Here is a 19,229-nt window from a genome sequence, read left to right as displayed (position 1 = left end):
AGCCAGTAGCACAGAAAATAGGCTTTGCAGATAATAAGAGCTGAGATCAGATCCCAACTCTGGAACTTACTAGATGTCTCTGCTTTGAAGTTTGCTCATTCATTTTAGTCTCATTTTCCTAATTTGCTAGATGGAGTTAATAAGAAATATGTTTTCCTGGTCAATTTCATTATATATAGTCCTTAGCTTTGCTCTGACATATAGTAAGAATTTAATAAATTCTCGCTGTTGATGCTACTAGTGTCGTTATTTTGCAATAATCTAGTACAATGATAGTAGCCAAATGCATTCATATTATTATGCAAGCTTTTAAAATCCCCTTAGCTGAAACTCCATGTGGAGACAAATCACTTTCATGGTATAATATGAACATTCATTATATGAATGTTGGGTATAAGTTAGCCAAGATTCCCAAGATCTCTGAGATATAAGATAGGTATTTCAAAAAAATTTTTTTATTTTATTTTATTTTTTTTGGTATTTCAAAAAAAATTTTTAGTGTATATATGTGCTGCTCCTTTTTAAGAAACCATTTTCCCTCTCAGTTCCATAAGTATATAGTAGGGAGTTAAGCAAAACATTCTATCAGTGATTAAGACATAAGGTTTTGCTTGCACATGGAGGATGGAGGCTATAGGGAGAAAAAAAAGTCCATTTTTCGATCCAACGCAGTAAAGGTCAGAGATGGCCTCAAGTGCATTTACTGTGATGTGGGAAAGAATGAAAAAGCCTAAATTTTATGAATACTTCTGTTTTCACAAATCAGCTTTACCTTAGGGTTAGCTATCATGAAAATAATCAAAGTTGGAGCAATTAATACATTAGCTTTATATGTGATTTGAGATGTAAAGGAATTTGAGGATAAACTGACATCTTATGAATTAAATTTTTGGCAAAGCGACCTGATCCCATCAAGAATGTCTGCCAGACTCTCTTGACAATCATTGAAACATCCTTATCAGAGAATAATTCTTTTGCTTTCAAGCAGTAGTTTTCAAACTGTCTTATTCAGAGCCCTATGGTTCCTCATAGATGCTGCTAGGCTGACAACTGTGTAGGTTTAATAGACGTTTTACCAGCATTGCAGCAGTTTTTCTCACAAACCCCACCCACTTGTCCCTCCCCAGCACCATTTACATTCAGCCCCACTTTTGTCTGTCCTATATATTGAAAAACATTTTTAACCTTTCTTTGCAATAATTGTTCCACTAGTAAGATATATTTGGAAAACACCACATGACAGCAGTGTGCCTGTATGAGTCCCTGTTAAAATGCAAATAGAGTAAAGCTATTATGGTCTTTTAGTCAACCCTTGGGAGTGAGTTGGCATGATAGAATGTGAAAGGTCGTGAGGTATCTAAAAGATTCATTGTCAGGAGAAGTGAAGGAGGAAGATAGAGTGGAGGACAGAGAAATTTGAGAAAGTGGAAATTGGATGGGATGGTTTGTGGTAAACCAGCGAAAGACATAGAAATATTAAAGACAAAAGCATCTGTATCTTCCAATGTATAATGTTTTGTTTTGTTTTGTGTTCGAAAGAGAGAGGAAGAGTGCGAGTGCACATGCAAACAAGTGAGTGGGGAGGGGCAGAGACAGAGAGAGTGAGAGAGAATCTTAAGCAGGCTCCACTCAGCACAGAGCCTAGCCTCCATCTCATGACCCTGAGATCATGACCTGAGCCAAAATCAAGAATTGGACACTTAGCTGACTGAGCCACCCAGGCACCCCTTCCTATGTATAGTTTTGATAAGATCTCTTGAAACAACTTTGAAAAATATTTGCAAAACTGTTCATGAAGGGAAAATAAAATACTCTAGAAACAGATGCCAAATTTTTTTCCAGGCAGGAAATGATGATTGCCTGTCCCAACGCAATAAAGAGTGGGCAGGGATCAATGGATAAAAATAATGAAGTGCCATGTTAGAAAATTGGATTTGATGACTAATAGACTGAGGGAGGAAAGTTGAAGATGATCTAGCTTGAACAATAAGTGGATGCTGGTATTACTAGCCATGAATGATACTATCTTATCTTAATATACACTGTATACGTTTCCTATCACTACATAACAAATTAATACAAATTCAGCAATTTAAAATAACACAATATGCATTCTTATCTCACAGTTTCTGTGAGTCTGGAGTCTGAGTTCTGGTTAAGTGAATCCCCTGCTCAGAGGAAGATCCTTGTCCAAGTTGGTTGGCAGATTCATTTTCTTGTAGTTGTAGGACCAAGAACTCTTATTTGCTGGCTGTAACTCAAAGCCAACTTAAGCCTATTGACTATCTTCAGCTCCTAGAAGCCTAGTCACATTTTCTAAACACTGCCCACAGATTTTGCCATTAGGGCTTCCCTAATAGAAGTGTGTATTTGTCAAGACATCAAGGACTGAACTAGAGAAAGTCTGCTATAAGATGCAGTCTTTACATAATCATGGAACAGGTGTAACATCCCATCACCTTTACCATATTCTACCAGTTAGACTCAAATCACAAGTCCCATTCACAATCAAGGGTGGGGGGATGTCGTAAAGGCATAAACACCATCAGAGGATGATCATGGGGGCTACTCTAGAGTTTGTCTACCATACACATAGAAAAATCAGATGAGCTAAGAGGATACAGACGGGCAGATGAAGCATTATGGGAATATATGGGCATAGATATTTGTGTAATAATATTAATGAAATGACCAAACAGAACCTACAATGTGCCTTTGGCGAGTACTTGTGCAGTACCATGAAGGTGACTCACAGTGGTTTCCTTTCATTCTGCTTGCTCGGTAGTTTACACGTATGTTATTATATCTGCCTGCCTGTACTTAGTTGTGTTGACAATAAATTAATGTGGTAATTAGTTCTCATTGTTTAAATGAGTTTATTTCTTAATGAGGAACATACCTTTTGGGCTTTTGAATGGCAGATACACCTGCATCCTTCCTCGGGCAATTTCCCTTAATGAAACCATGTCACCTGAAGCAGTGACACTTCTCCATTTAAAGGAGTGTGGTTACAGATAATGTTGACAGCATGAGATTTTAGGTCTAGAAAAAGCCTGCGGCGAATAGATTATGTTTAGGTACTGAAAAAACACAGGCACAGTATTCAGTTTGTGCCCAAGCAAGCTAATTTATTTCAAACTTGCGAAGCTTTGTTTTGATAACTTCTGAGCTTGTGCTTGGCTCAGTGCATGTTTGACTGAGAAGTCTTCCCTTCTAAGTGCTTCCTTTTGTCATGACAACTGCTATTTAGGGAACTAATGGGCTGAGATCGTAGAGTGAATCCCTAAAGGAGTTTAATGGGGTCATTGTGATAACCTCTGCCAGAGGTAATGTATTTCTGCCTTAGTGTGTTTACTGTAGCTGCAGAAACTGTGTATATGAAGGCTCAGTTTCTACTGCACATGTAATTATAGCAGTGAGCATACAACTGTTTTAAGAGATGAAGTTTTGATTCAGAATTTCAGGAGCTTTTTCAAAGTTAACTGATTTTTTGTTGCAAGATTTCAAACCTTTTACTTTTTCCCATGCTTTATGCAGCTGACACTCTCTTTTTTTCCCCACTCATAGAGTCCATACTAATAACTATAACTTGGCAGCCTTTCATTTCATGATTTTTGGCACAATCACTGTATCTTATTACAATACAACTATGTTATTGTATAACCCTGTTTCAGGGAATCAGAAAATAGAATTGGCATCGACAAAAACCATACTTTGTACATTTCCACTAAAACAAACAAACCAAAATAAACAAAAATATACCATAATTGTATTTAGTTTGAGCCTGCAGGGATTTATTGAGTGTGTATCTACAAAGAGCATGCAAAGATTAATGTGATAGATTGAACAACAAGCACATTGTGGACTAAGATCAGTGGGGCGGGGGGTAGAAGTTGTGGGGGGATGAATGACCTATATATGTTCACTCAAATGAGTGTGAGGAGAGCCAAATGATGAACAATTTTTTAAATTTTCCTTAGAAGACATATAGAAGAGCCTCCAGCATAGTGTTCACAATAGCCTCTGTTTCTCATAATTTCTGCCCTTGGCATTTTAAAAATGAACAAGGAAGTTCACTTGACTTGGCTATTTAAAGATTTTTTTTTAAAGATTATTTTTTGAAAATTCAAACATAACATTGAAAATGAACTTGATGGCAATCTTAGTCATAGTGAAAATGAAGCCCTACCTTGTAAAAGGGAGTAGTATTAAGAGTTTCAAAAATGCTCCTTCTCTGGTATAATATCCTTTATATTTCTCCCCTATATAAAGGCTGTGCCTAGCTTTAAATATGAGGTGACATGTTGCCTAGTGTATAAATTAATCAGTGTTTCCTAACTTATATTATTTAGCCACCTTCCATGGATAGTTTGTAGTTTATAATAATTCCTCTCAATTAAATTTTATTTTGTCATCATTGTCCAGTGCATTTTTTTGTCATCTCCCCTATTTTTCCTCCCCTGAATATGGTCAGTGATGTAAATACTTTGAAAAGCAGTGTAATGATTCACCTCTGTTAAGATGAGTACTTATTATGAGTGCAACACAGAATTTGAAATGACAGATCTTTTAAAGGTATCTTTTTCTTACATTCAACATGAATTTCATTGTTATAAAATTGGATCCTTAGTGGACTATGGATGTTTAGACACTCATATCACTGGAAATGATTATTGAAATCTGTTCTGATACAATCTAAGCCAAGAAAAATAAACAGGCTGAAATGAATATTCCAATAAGCATAACTTATCAGACAAAAATGTTCAAATGGGTGTGAAATTGCCTTAAGAGGTTTGTTATTGTCTCTAGAGAGTAGTAAAGTATAGTATTAGGTCTAGAAGCTGACTATTCATTATGGATAAAAAGCATAGTCCAAGATTAATGAGCAGGTGTTTTGCTTGCCATTTATATATCTATGTAGTTTGAAAACAGTCCCATGATTGTACTTATGAAATGAAATGTTATTTGAGGACCTTTGAATATTGATACAAATTTTCCACCTGGTACTTTTGCCAAACATTTGCACTATTAGTGTTCAGGCCAATTTTGATCTAGTAAAAGCCAAAAAAAATTAGTTTTCTATTTTAATGAGTGCTTTTGCACTATAGTAATTTTAAAATGTCGGTTTAATCAATAATATGTACAGTACCAGAGCCTTTGGGAATTAAAATGTCAGTTGTTTAATTTTGAAAAATGGATATTGCCCTTACAAAATCATCTGGTCAAGCATTTGCATTATATTACACTTAGCACAGGGACTTACATTGTACTTAAAACATCCTCATCAATTATATCAAGAAGATGTAAGGCTTGGGGATCTTTACATGTGATATCCAATTACCAGATCTTAGAGCCTGATTAATTTTACCAATTTCTTCCCCACACAGTGCAACAAAATGGCAGAAGGAAAGAAAATTAAGCTGCTGTAAAACTGTCTAAATTATATAGCTAGAACTTTTGGTTATTGATTTTCTTTTTGTACAACCCCCTCCACCACATTCACATAACATGCATGTAGACATAGATAAAACTTCATCATGCATGCACACATCCCCCAAGCTGGTGAATTCTAGAATGCAGGCATGACTTTTAGGGAATGGTGTGAGTGCTAATAGTAGAATTTGAGGAATGGTAAGGAAATCAGTTTGTGTAGACTTGTATAGCTAAACACACACACACGCACATACATGTTCAGACACATATAAAAGTAAAGAACTAGATGATTTGTTACCAAATTTTTAAAGCATCTTTGGGATCATCTCTGGGAATATACAGAAGGGAAAATACAGAATTCATTTTGGAAATTCTAGAGAGCATCTCAAAGATTAGAGGGTCATTCTTCAAAATGACCAAAACTTAGAAATAATGAAAAGTCTATATGCACATCAGTTATGAGAGAGATAGGATATATGATAGCAAAACAGAAAAATCTAACAGATTTCAAATAAAAGCCTAAAATGGAAAGTCAAAATCATAGATCTTTCTCATGTCATGTAATTCTTATAAAAGCAGAAATTTATTTTATGGCAACTAAAAATTGTTATGGAAAGGATATTGATTTTTATGTTACTGTAATGGTAATTAATAAATAAAGCTATCAGTTGAGCACTTACTATTTACTAACCGCTGTACTTTGATTTTGCATAAATTCAGTCTATTTGATAGTATAACTCCTCATTTGGATATGAAGACTTTATGACTGACAGAGGTTAAGCATCTTGCCAAAAGATCCACCTATCCAGCCCGTAGGAGAACTGAGATTCAAACTCAGGTCTATCTAACCTTTAGAGTTATTCTCTTAACCACTGTGCCTACGACCTACCTTTCCACCAGGTGCTAAAGACCCTAAAATTTCACATCAGGAATTCATGTCATTTGATTACTAGTAACTGGAAAAAAAGAAAAGACAAAAAAAAGAAAGAAAGAAAGAATTACCTGGGAGGAGCCACACTTATATCATTTGTATATTTCTATGAATTACTAAGAGTCTTGTCCCTTTTATTTTTATTTTTTTAAGATTTTATTTATTTATTCATGATAGAGAGAGGCAGAGACACAGGCAGAGGGAGAAGCAAGCTCCATGCAGGGAGCCTGACGTGGGACTCGATCCCAGGTCTCCAGGATCCCACTCTGGGCTGAAGGCAACACTAAACTGCTGAGCCACCAGGGCTGCCCTAGTCTTGCCCCTTTTAGAAGAGAACTTGGGAGAATCAGAGCAGGAAAGTATTTGAAAGGAAGAGCCAGACTAAAGATAATGATAATGCAAAGAATGAAAAAGATAAACTTTTAAGAACCTGATGAAGTAAATTAGCTATTTTTTATTTATTCTATGCATGAGAGAGGGATAAAATAACTTAAGGGTACAGAAATTGGTTTGAAAATGTAAAGCCTTAAACTATTATAACATTCTGTGTTAATTATACTGGAACTAAAATTAAAAACTTAATAAAATGAAAAATATAAAGGCCAAAAAATTGAAAGAAAAGAAGAAAAAGTTTACTACATCATTATGCTTATTTAAAGACTATGAGCACATAATAACAGGTGTGTTATTTGCATGTGAGAAACAGCTACAGAGAGAGGGCAAAGGAAGTAAAAAAAGAAATACATTAATATTTGATGAGCATCTACTATGTGCTACAGAAAGCAGAGGAGAGTTAGACATGCTTGCCCAATAGCAGATACTGAATGAGTGAATGACAAAACTTCTTGATAAAGCTTGATTGCATTCTACATCAGACTTTTCATTTCAGTGGTATAAATATATTATGAACAGATTATTTCATCAGAAAATAATTATTGAGCCCTGGTTATGTGGTAGTCACTGAGACAGAAGCATAGTGAGTTACAGTTTATGATTAATAGTTCAATATTCTATAAAGAAATAATTACAACATAAGTGTAATAATAGAGGCTTACATTAAATTGCTTAGGGGCATAAATGAGGAAATGGGCAACAGTCTCAATGCTTGGGGTCAGGGGACTTAGTCTGACTTGAGAAAAAAAAAAGCTTATGATCTTTTCATGAAAAAACAATGGAAGGACGTTTTTAATAGAGGGGCCATAATAATTCAAAAACAGATAGATGTTGAAGATGCCCATCTAGGGATTAGTATGTATGTCACAATGACAGGGCTGGCACAAATCATGGCTAAAATTTTAGGCAAGCTCATTTGTCTTGCTTTAGTGATGATTTCCTGGAACCTGAAGAGTGTTTAAATGATTCAGAAATTCCTTTCAATCTTTAGATTCGATGAACAGCAATAAGAAGGATGGCAGTACACTGATTTAATATGAAAAGGCAGTGGACAATGTTTGGGGTACAGCATTAGAACATGTACAAGTAATTGCTGTAAATATTGGAGCAAACCAGAGCCTTTTATCAGAAGACTTGTTAAGACAACCAGGGGCACCTAGGTGGCTCAGTCAGTGGAGGGACCAACTCTTGATTTTGGCTCAGATCATGATCTCAGGTCCTGGGATGGTGCCCCTCTGCACCCCAGGGAGTCTGCTTCAGGATTCTCTCTCTCCCTCTGCTCCTCACCCTGCTCATTGGTGCGCTCTCTGTCTCTCTCTCCAAAATAAATAAATAACTCTTAAAAAAAAAAAAAAAAAGTAAGACAATGAGTATTGAAAAGCTTTGAATTCAATTCTGTCTATATTTTGGAGGTTTGAATGACTACTATATCTAGGTCATTTCTGATTTCATAATTGAATAAAGTCAAAGTGTAATCATCATTTTCAAAAGGAAAATATCAGAAATAGGTTATAGTATATCTTGCCATGGGGAAGGGTTCTTTCTATTATTATCTCAAGAAGGAGGTAGTGGAAGACTCAAAATCATTCTTTTTAGCTGTTTTCCAATTTATATCACTCAACCAATCAACTGAATAATTTACATCAAAGAATATGTATTTTGTTAACTTTAATTCAAAGACATCTTACTGTAGCTTCAATTAAAATTTACTTTTTAAAATTTCTCTAGTTTTAAAATAATAAACAATGATCTGCTTTAGAAATAGAATCAACTTCCTATAATTAAGTTTTAATATAAAAATTCTTCATATTTTTAGCTATAAGATTTATTATTAAACAAATTAAAATAATTGAAAAAGTTAGCAATATTCATGATTAACATAGTTCCATAAGTCCTTACAAATTATTTTAAATATTATATAGGATGAACAAATTTTCCTAATATTTGATTTATTTGAAATCATATTTCTGAGAACACAGAATATTGACTCATGGCTATAGAATTATATCCACAACAGAATTATATTTATAACAGAAACTGTTATAAAAGTATCTGGCAAAATGAATAATGCTGTAAAGAAAAGTTTCAGGAAAGTAAATTAAAACCTTCTCAAGATCCCCAATAAATATCTTGCATTATTAAGAACTATGTAAAAAGCCTTAAAGATGACCTATGAAAATTGAATCCAGACTTTGCTGATGACTCTCATTGAGAGGTTATTGGCAAGAAGAGAAAATTTAAAGATTTGACAAGGCCACCGACATGCCAGTAAGAAATAGTCCATGTGAATGTAAAATAGGCTAAGGAAAGACCAGTGTAGTTGGGTTTCCATCAGCCCCTTTCCACACCCATTTGTCACTTCCAGGGTTGTAATGATATTCCAGTGTTCAGGTGACTGGGCAACATCACTGAGAGAGACTGTTATGAATTCAGGACCATTTCTTATGAAGGGTTGTACCTCTCCTTTCCTGGACAGCAGACAGGCTCAGGGATTAGTCATTGCAGGAAAGAGCTGAATATAAACCTAAACACTGCGCTCAGGCATTGGCAACAGTGTCCTCTGAGGGTGGAACAAGTCTGAGAACACTCATGACAGAGTCTGAAAACCTACGTCTGCTCCCAGCTCAGTTCATTTTCAGTGTCTCACTCAGTCCCTCTGGATCTCTACTTTCTGATGTGTTCAAATATGACTTGAGGCCAGATCATTTTATAGGTCCTTCTAGAATAAAATTATTTTATGGGTGATTGAGTCAACTCTCACTGAGAAGAGCCTATTTTCTCATGAGTCTACAGTCTACTTCCTAATCTTTAGTATAGATTTTCCTTTCAAAATTCTCCAGATACTACTTAGGCTAAACTACTATAAAAAAACACACTTTGGGAACAGTACTGAATATGATATGGTGCTTTCTTTCTTTCTTTTTTTTTTTTAAAGATTTTATTTATTTATTCATGAGAGACAAGAGAGAGGCAGAGACACAGGCAGAGGGAGAAACAGGCTCCATGCAGGGAGCCCGATGTGGGACTCAATCCGAAGACTCCAGGATCAAGCCAAAGGCAGGCAGTAAGCCGCTGAGCCACCCAGGGATCAATATGGTGCTTTCTGCAAAGATATGACTGTAGCTCAGGAGTTGATTCATTCAGTGTATGTTCTGACCCTCTACGTGTGGATCATCAGCTCTGGCAACCAGGTGTCTGTTTCCTTAGGCAAACACATTCTACCCATCTCCCTGTCCCTCTCTGCTTCCTGCTTTCTATTTTTACCATTTCTCACATCCCTTTTTACTCTATGTGCCTTCTGTAGAAGGGTGGAGGCAGTAGTGATAAAATACAGAGACTACACAGCTAGTTGGCGTGTCTGTTGTGAAAACACCGTAGGATAGAGTTGGATTCTGCTATCTTGCCTCTTTCTCAAAGGAAGATCTTGAAAGGAATGGTCCTTGTAATCATCTGGTTATCAAACTTACATCAACTTTGTCAGAAAAGTCAGTGATTGTAGAGAAAAGCAGACTGAGTTAAGAACAAACCAATAAATAAAAACAAAAAACAACCTTGAGTTTTGGATTCACAACCACAAGGTTTAAGCTCTGGCTCTGTTACTTATTACCTAAATAAAGTAGGGAGATATGCTGTTGAATTTTGAGTCCGGATGTCTCCTTTTCTATAACATGAGAATCATGACCTCATGAGTTCATTAATAGATAAGATTAGGGTACCTGGCCCACAGTTACCACATTAGAGTGTGATAGAAATTCTCTTACATACAATCTAAGTATGCAAGCAATATAAAGAGATTTCCTAGTATATCTGAAACAGCAGTTTATGAATCTATGATTTTTTTTCCAGGTCAGCAACTTGCTCTGTTTTCCTCTTCAGTCTTAGTCCCTTTCAAAGGCATTTATTCAATAAATATATAGTGAATAAGAGAATTGTTGAGCAATATCATTCAATATATTTTTCAATATGTTATAAAAAAGAACAATATCCCTGTCAGAAGAAACTAGGATTGATCCATGATTCAAAATGACTCCAGAGGCCCAGTTCTTAAGTAATATACAATAATACCTCTGCTCTAGTATTAGTGAAGCAAACTGAAGGATAAACACAAATGCTGTCAAAAGTGTTTGCCAAAATGAGTTGTAAGCTATAAGATATTAAAAGATGAAACCAATATTCTTAAGCAGAAAAAAGAGCAACTCAACAGGATTTGGTATGCATACTTTTATACTTCTATGGAGGTTATAAGGGTTATGAACTCTGGGTATCTAACATCATTTTTTGCCGTAAGAGTCTTAACTTTTTTTTTTTTTTTTTTTTTTTTTTTGAGGAGTAAGGTGGCAGTAATTTTCTAAAATGTGTCAGTGGGACATTTTCATTGATTATACCTTACGTTTAAAACAACAATTCAAAGGGGTCAGAGCCAAAGTTAGAAGATGAATTATGTGGGAAACTGGATTTTGAGATTTTCTTAGAGTAAAATCTAGTCATGAAGAACTGTACTGCAGCTTTGATAATGAAGAGATTTTTGTAGCTGAGAAATATTTTATCAGAACTTTTCCCTGAGAATAATCAATTTTTTATCCACCTATAATCAAGACAAATTAAAGGGGATGAACCAACTTCCCAACAATTTTTTCAGATGTGTTAGTCATTTCTTAAATATCTTTGAATTGAGAAATAATTGAATGGATACAACATTAAGATTTTCTTTAGATCCAGTTAACTTTCCAAACAAGTGAAACAGACTGCCATATTATCCTGAAGTCTGTTTTATAATTTTTTGGATATCAGAGACCCATATACCCAAAGATGGCTGATCTGTATTATTTTGCTTTTTTTTTTTTTTTCAAATTCTTACTTGCATTCATTCATGGATTCATGCATTTATTTAACTGATTTATTAAATAAGAATTGATTGTGCTCTTTCTAAGTACTGTTAGATGCACCAAATTCGTGGTGGTGAGCATATAACCATAGTTCCTTTCACCTTGAGTTGGCATGCTTATGAGAAAGGCAAATATAATCAATGTAATTTCAGATAAATGTAATTATAACTTATATAATTATAGATAATTATAAATATAGATAAATATAATTTCACTGAGTCATGAGGGCTTACATTGGTGCTTAATGTGCCAGACAATGTTCTGAATGTTAGCATGTAACTCGTTTAGTCCTTACCACCATCCGTTTGGGTAGATAGCATTGTATCTCATTTTATAAATAAGGAAACTGGAACAAAGACAAATAGATTCTCCACTGCCATGCAGTCTTGTGAGTGGCACATTGAAGATTCAAACTAAGTAAGTATGGGTATAAATCTTGTGCTCAAAACCAGTACATTATTCTGAAAGAAATGGCAAGGAAGGAAAACTTGAGGAAGTCATAATAGAATTTCAGAGGGGACTTCCATTTAGTGTGAGGTAAATATTTGGACGTGACATTAAAGCTGAATATCTGGAAAGGAAATATCTAGCCAAAGAGTGGGGAGAGGACTGCTCTAACAGAGAGAAGCCCATGTAAGGGCCTTGAAATGAGGCTAAGTTTCTAGCACAAATGGAGTCTGGTGAGGGAGGGAGAGAAGGTCAGGAGGGGAGACTGAAGAAGTCAGCTGTGACCAAAAGGAGAGGAGGAAGGTGAGGAGACAGAGAGAGAGAGAGAGAGAGAGATAAGGAGAGAGGAAAAGAAATATAACGCCTCTGAAGTACAAAGGAAAGTCATTATTTATTCATGATCTAATTGATACTTTAATTCTGGCTGGAATGTAGAAAATGAATTGGAAGGGCAAGAGGGCAAGTAGAAAGACAGTGGACCATGAGAGTATTCCAGGGGCTAGTTCATGGCTTGGATAGGGAATGGCAATGAAAGACATGTAGAGAGACTCAGGATGTACCTGAGGAGGTGAGAGCCCAGGACAACAATAGTTTGGGCTTTTGGGTTTGGTTTTCTTTCTTTTTTTTTTTTTTTTTAATTTTTTTTTTAAATTTTTATTTATTTATGATAGTCACAGAGACAGAGACAGAGAGAGAGAGGCAGAGACACAGGCAGAGGGAGAAGCAGGCTCCATGCACCGGGAGCCCGATGTGGGATTCGATCCGGGGTCTCCAGGATCGCGCCCTGGGCCAAAGGTAGGCGCCAAACCGCTGCGCCACCCAGGGATCCCGATGGGTTTGGTTTTCTGATGTACAATACTACTATCTGACATTTTCATTATTAGGATTACTATCTTCAACTATTATATTTTCTCTCAAAATCTCTATTAAAATGTACTAATATTAACTGGAATCACCTTGGCTTTTTTATTAGTTTATTAAATGAAGTGTATTAAATAGAATAAGAATTTAATGAATATGAATCATGCAGTTGCAAGTGGAACACAGGTGACTAGGGCTCAAGAGACTACCTGAGAGTGTTGGATGATTGAGTTGAAGGTGAGGAATGAGAAATGAGAACCCAATGAATATGTGTACTGAGTCTAGACTGGTCTAGTTGGTAAGTGTTTGGAGCTGGCAATTCCAACTCGGTTTTGCAGAAATGCCCATGCGCACATTAGTTTCTCAATTTATTCACTAATTCACTTCTACAATAAATATATATTGGATACTGGTTTACTAGATGTTTGGTACTCTACCAGACATTGTGAATATTTGGTATACTACATAGGAATGGACATATCCTAAGAAAGATTCTGCTCTGTCACTTTTCACTGACCTGTTTCTGCAATCCCATACAAACTTCTATGGTTTGATTTTTATTTATTTAGTGTGGCTGAGATGATTAAAGCACATTTTTGTGCATATTGTTAACAGAATGCCATTATTATTATCTTGTAATGAGAGATATTATTGCATTGCATTATTGCTAATAGCTCAAGCTCTAGCACCTTAATTTAAATGCCAGCTCTGTTAACTAATTGGTTAATTAATCTCTCTGTGCTTCAATTTTCCATCTTTCAATTACGATAGAAATAGTATTTGATTGCTGTGAGAATTAAGTGAGCAACTATATGGGAAGTACCTAGAACAGTGCCTGGCATATGGAAAGCATTTGAAGTGTATTTGTTGTTAGTATTATTGTTTTAATGTATACGAAGCACAAAAATGATTATATATATGTATGTGTGTATGTGACTTAGAGATATATACTTAACAGATATATTTTAAGACCAAATGAAATACATAGTTCATTTGCAAAAATGTGTAGCTGTAGTAGAATTTCAACTTTTTAAAAGTTTAAGCACAGTGAAAACTTTTAACTTGATCTAATATAAAGATAGCAGTGTATTTTTTTTATTATTTTTTACTTTTGGGTTTTGAAAGATTAAAGCAAATAAAAATACCGGTATCTGTACCTTGTACATCTCTAAGAAAGTCAAGAACAAAAGGAAGTGTAAGTCATCAAAGCAATCCAGAGTGAAGTCCTCATCATTCTTTTGGGAGCCACCAAACAAAGCAGTTTAAAATTAGGCAACTTAAAACAGAGAAGAAGAAAAAAATTTCCTTTTATTACTGTTCTTCTCTACTGAAGAATAGGCTATGTGTATTTTATACTAAAATAAGATTTAATGTACTGTACTTGCAAGTTTCTCTTTTGGCATAGTCTAGGGCAACATGTTGTAAATAGAATCTCTATAGAGGGATTCTATCAAGTAATAATGTCATTATGCTTTTTCCTTTAATTTGGAAATATGTTTATTTTCAATCCTAAAAAGTTCTAGCAAGTGTCAGATCACTTGATGAATTTATTTCTGTTCTCCTTCAATATTCCACCTATTGCTTCAGAAAATAGTATCTCTAATTTACTATATTAGAATTATGAATTATAAGGCTGGATTCTTAGTATTATTATAGCTGCTTTGTGATATTAGATTTAATATCTATTAAATATAGCTATTTTTATTAAATTAGAATTAAGGTCAAATGAATGGTATATTCTATTTTTTCTATCCTAGTAGAAATGTAATGTTGAATAAATTTATGATTCCAGGAAATGTTATTTATATCATGTCAATTTTTTAGGAATATCATGTTATTTATCAAGCAAGTTATTAAGCAAAACACCTTGTTGAAAATGCTGGATATAATATTTTTGAATAAATGTTAATAAAAAATCAATATTGATTTAGAATTTAACATTAATGACAAAGCAGACAAAAGAAAAAGTTTTTATTCAGAACTTTACATTTATTTAACAAACCTGAAATCTTAATGATAAAACACTTAATCGTCCAGTTGTGATCAACAGCACTCATTACAGGTTTTAAGTTTCATTAAGCGTCATTGCATTCAGTTTAACATTTGTCCTAACCAGTCCCGTGACCAAAGCTATATATAGTTGATACTTTGGAGGTAGTTACATGATGGAAGAGTATGTGATCTTGGGAAATTATTGTCACTTTCTAAGCTTCAGTTCCATGTTTGTAAAAGGACAGTACTACCTACCTCACATGAGTTACTTTATGATGAATATATTCAATTACATTTTCAAGGCATCATAATTAGGCTCATAGTAGACAGATTATTTCACCTCTTCTATTTTATGATCAAAAAGAAAATATTAATAATAATATAAAGAGGATGCAGATGTCATATAGCGATTCATATTTTGTCTTTTCTGTGTATGATGTCCCTCTCTCTAAAGCAGGTTGGATCACTTCTCTACACTAAAATCTAAACTATCCAACATGTTAATGGGATTTTGAGTCAGAGGCTGTAGACCACTTGTATACTCCTTACATAGTGTTGTGTTATTTGCCTTAAGGGATCATCAAAAAATTAATTGCTCAGAGCTTTTCACTGTAATAATATTATTTTCTGTGTTAGTGCCTCAGATGGGTCTTCTGCAAAAGTTAAAACAGTAACATATAGATCATTTTGGTCTGTTTTCAAATATATGTGTATATATATGTTATTATTAAATACATCAATAATTAGGTTGTACAGAGCCCACAGACTATTGTATACTAAGTATTAATAATAGTGAATATGAAAATTCAGTATGTCAAAGATTTACTTTTCTTATAGAAGAAGATGCCATATACTATATATTTCCTCTGAAAAACTCTTCTACGATTTCTCCCAGTTTAAGATAAAAAGATGGCCATCACTAGAAAATGTTGTGGGAAAGGAGACAGGAATGGTAAAAATGTCCGCTTTTCCATTTAAAGTAAGGATTTTCAAACTCTTCCTCCTAGAAATCTAAATTCATAATTAGAGGGTATTTATACCTGGAAATACTCACAGTGTAAGTATTTATTTTCCCTCTAAAATAGCACTGAAGGTCCAGGATGACTGTTATTTTTGTTTGTTTGTTTGTTTTGTTTCCAAATACTCTCTAGCACACCACCATAAACCTAAAGGGTATGCTTATCCCAGTTTGAATCAATTTAAATTATTGCTTATCCTTGGAGATTATTATACTCATCTCAAGAAGTAAATAAAACAACAATTATTCTTTTACAGATTACATTTGCATATATCTAACCTTGAAGTTAAAGTCACTTGTTCAAATAGGCATTAAATCTGCCCTGCTTGTTTTCTAACAATATTAATCCCTCTGAAAGTATTGCTTCAGCACGTTCATTGAGCCTCTTTAACGTTTTTTTTTTTCTTTCTTCATTATTGTATCCTCCTCTGAGGAAGATGTTCTCTCATTTTGTAAACAATAATAGCAGTAAGAGCTGCCCTTTGATCTCTCACTGAATTCTAGGGGACTGGGGTAAGTGCATTGTGCTTTAATCTCCACAGGAATCCAGTGGTGCACTTACAGTCATTATTGGATGAGTATTGCATACCCATTTGGGATTCAGCTGCAGTATATAATCATCTCATTATAGAAAGACACTAGAAATGAGGGAGGTAATATGTAGTAAAGAGGGAATGGACTTGGAAGCCAGAAGGACTGGAATATTGTTTCATTTCCATCAGTATTTAATCACATGATCTTGGTGGTGGAAGGAGTGATGTAATTTTTGTAGACTTAATGTCAAAAATTTTGTATATATCTTATGAACTATTTCCAGGTTGGCTCTCAGGGACTTTATTAGGTACACTGCCTACTTTAGGTATGATTTTTATTGAATGCCCTAGCATGTGGGCTATTTTTATTTTATACATGAATGGGCTTTCTTTTGACTACTAACTGCTTGCAAATACACATTCATCAAGTCCTCATTTTCTGTGTTCTAGACATTATCATTTAACTAAAATTGTATGCTTCAACCAAAATGTTGAGGGTGTAGTTCCTCAAATTCTTTGTTTTGAATTTTGTCCCCAGTTCAGGGGAGCCAATCCTACCAATTCTTATGAAACTGATTTTTTTTATACTCCTTCTTCTTTCTCTGAACAATATATTCTGCTATTAATGCCTTTCTATTTTCCAAACCATTGTGGTATAAAGAATCTCTCCAAATTAAGATGAATGAGTCCCATGATCTGGGACTACATCTAGGCCTGACTCCTTCTCTTACACGTTACCATTAGGTATAGAACGTGATGCCCCATTATTGTAATGATTGATTTAGTTTTTAGACTTTACATTTCTTTACTCCAATGTACCTAGCAAACTCTGAAGGAATTTCTACTTAAACAATTGTATTCCTTCAACTCCTACCCCCACCCCAAATACCCTACAGACATATATACTTTTATGAGTTTAATCAACACATTTCCCCCCACTTTCTTTCTCCATTACCTTATCTTTTCCCAACTTTATTTTCTTCCATTTAGCAAAATAATCTCTCTCTCTGATCCTTATATCTAGTGGTTCCTTTTGCATTCATACCATTTACTTTACCATCATAGCTTATTTTTAATCTCGTTCAAATAATATTTGTTCTTAATTAAAATTATCTTCTTCCAGCAAAGTTAGGAAATTCCAATGTGTGGGTTGAAGAGATAACACACATTCCTTCTTCCTTAAAAATGTCATAAATTTAATCTTTGAATGTAATCATAACCAAAAGGACTTGTGAGATTCTAAGATCATCGCTCCCCCTCATTCTACTGGAATGCTGAGGATAATGGACTTTATTTGGTAATTTTCGTATTTCATATACATTTTTAATTATTCAGTAAATACTTTAGACATTACAAAATTTAAAATATTCAGAACATAAAATTTATAATTAGTTGGAGGGGCACCTGGGTGGCTCAGTAAGTTGAGTGTTCTTGATATTGGCTCAGGTCAGGATCTCAGGGTCATGAGTTTGAGCTCCACATTGGGCTCCACGTTCAGCAAGGAGTCTGCCTGAGATTCTCTCCCTCTAGTTCTCCTTCTGCCCCTCCCCTTACTCCTGCTCTTTCTCTCTCTCTCTCTTTCTCCTCTAAAATAAATAAATCTTAAAAAATTATAAGTAGTTGGAAAGAGCACCTTATTTTACGGAACAGGCAACTTCCAACTTAGGATTTTTATGCCAAGACATATGGTGTATAAGATAATGGCTACTCTCTGCAAAGTGTGACACTATGTCCTATTGATTAAATGAGATGGGCATATGAAAGCACCTAAAACAGCATTTGTCATAATGAGCTTTCAATAAAAGTTTTGGGTTGTTCACTGTAGAATTATAAATAACAAAATGAAAACAAGGCAAATAGTTGTGAATGCAGTTAGAAGATGATAAGGTTTTGGATTAGTTGATATGTTCTCTGAAAGTAGGATAGTTCTGCAAGATGTCTAGAAATTCATAAAATGTTGTGCAGCAATTCCTGGCATTTCATTATTTTTCTGGCTAGTATCCCATTATTTTGAACTTTAGAATACTTTCTTTCCTGCCAAATGTGGTCCACATTTTCCTTCACACTTTGTTTCTCCCTAATGTAAATGTAGCTTCCAATATCTTTCTAGAATTTAACGGGACATGTTATTCATTATACAGAATTTATTTGGACAAGACAAACATCTTTGCTTCAAAGTGAGTTCTAATAGCCCAAAACTGACAAAAGAGACAAAAAAGCACATAGTGAGGGATCCGGTTTATCAATCTGTCCTTTTTATCTGTTAATCTATCTGTCCATCTATACTGTCTATTTATATTTATTTACATAAATATGTATTTATATTCACAGATATTACATATGCATATTTAGTTTCTAATAGTAGTCAATAGGAAAATTGAATTGGTAATGTAATTTTTATGAATAATTGTATGAATTTAGTTTCTTTTCATCACCTTTGCAATGGATTAAGAAGATACTCTTTTTTCTTTTTTTCCTGTTCTAACCTGCTACAGGTACCTTGACAAAATTATACTTCTCAGTTAGGAGCACAATTTCCCCACCATCTTTGTTCCTACCCTGATATTATTTATAACCTACTGAATTAGAGATTCTCAGAGAATTTGGAGGGTAGAGGGCATATTTCCATGGTGTGGATTTATTGAAATTTGTACCTGAATCTAACAGTACATGTATGAGACTTATTGTGAGGGAGATGTAGGAGAGGAATGTAATACGGTTCCTATTGTACCTAA

The 19,229-nt window shown here is 34.5% G+C and overlaps 1 protein-coding gene across 5 annotated transcripts in view; it reads left to right on the top strand.

The window, feature by feature from the left end:
- Positions 1 to 19,229, top strand: part of LINGO2 (leucine rich repeat and Ig domain containing 2) — a 1,117,067-nt gene that overhangs the window by 450,821 nt on the left and 647,017 nt on the right. The window lies entirely within an intron of this gene.

This window comes from Canis lupus, chromosome 11 (assembly GCF_011100685.1).
Source record: "Canis lupus familiaris isolate Mischka breed German Shepherd chromosome 11, alternate assembly UU_Cfam_GSD_1.0, whole genome shotgun sequence".
NCBI classification, from domain to species: Eukaryota; Metazoa; Chordata; class Mammalia; order Carnivora; family Canidae; genus Canis; species Canis lupus.
This window is presented reverse-complemented; position numbering and strand designations above follow the sequence as displayed.